The sequence below is a fragment of the Brassica oleracea genome, chromosome C4 (genome assembly GCF_000695525.1).
Source record: "Brassica oleracea var. oleracea cultivar TO1000 chromosome C4, BOL, whole genome shotgun sequence".
Taxonomy (NCBI): Eukaryota; Viridiplantae; Streptophyta; class Magnoliopsida; order Brassicales; family Brassicaceae; genus Brassica; species Brassica oleracea.
Window position 1 is genome coordinate 25,780,584 of NC_027751.1, and position 497 is coordinate 25,781,080.

The following is a 497-nucleotide window of genomic DNA, read 5'->3' on the forward strand; positions in this document are numbered from 1 at the left end:
GCTCTGCGAGTTCCCATTCGGCTTGATCCAGTCGGTTAGCGATGGCACGATAAACGGCCTTTTGGCTGCGAGTTTCGTTGATTAATGACGAGACCATCCCTCAAAGCTCGGTCACTTCTTCCCGAGTCTGTGCTTGGGGGTCGGAGATATCGGCCTAGTTGATTGAGGTCGGGTTAGGTCGTCAGCGGCCTGTCTTTCTCCGGGGCGGTTCCAGACTCGAGCTCCGGTTCGATCGGGATCGAGGTCCTTTCCGGAACCGAAGTGCGATCTGGTGGTGAGGATCGACCGTGGATCAACGAGCGCTCCTAGTTCGAGGTTCCGATTGGAGGGATTCGTTGTGTTTGGGCTGTTTCAGTTGTCCTTTTGGTACCCGTTGGTCCAACGGGTAAGGTTTCGGTTCTCGAGTTGGATCCGGTAGGATCGACGTTGTCGAGTCCTGATGGCGTGGCTCCGATGGTTTGATTGGGATCCATAGTCGCGCTTAGGAAACTTAGATC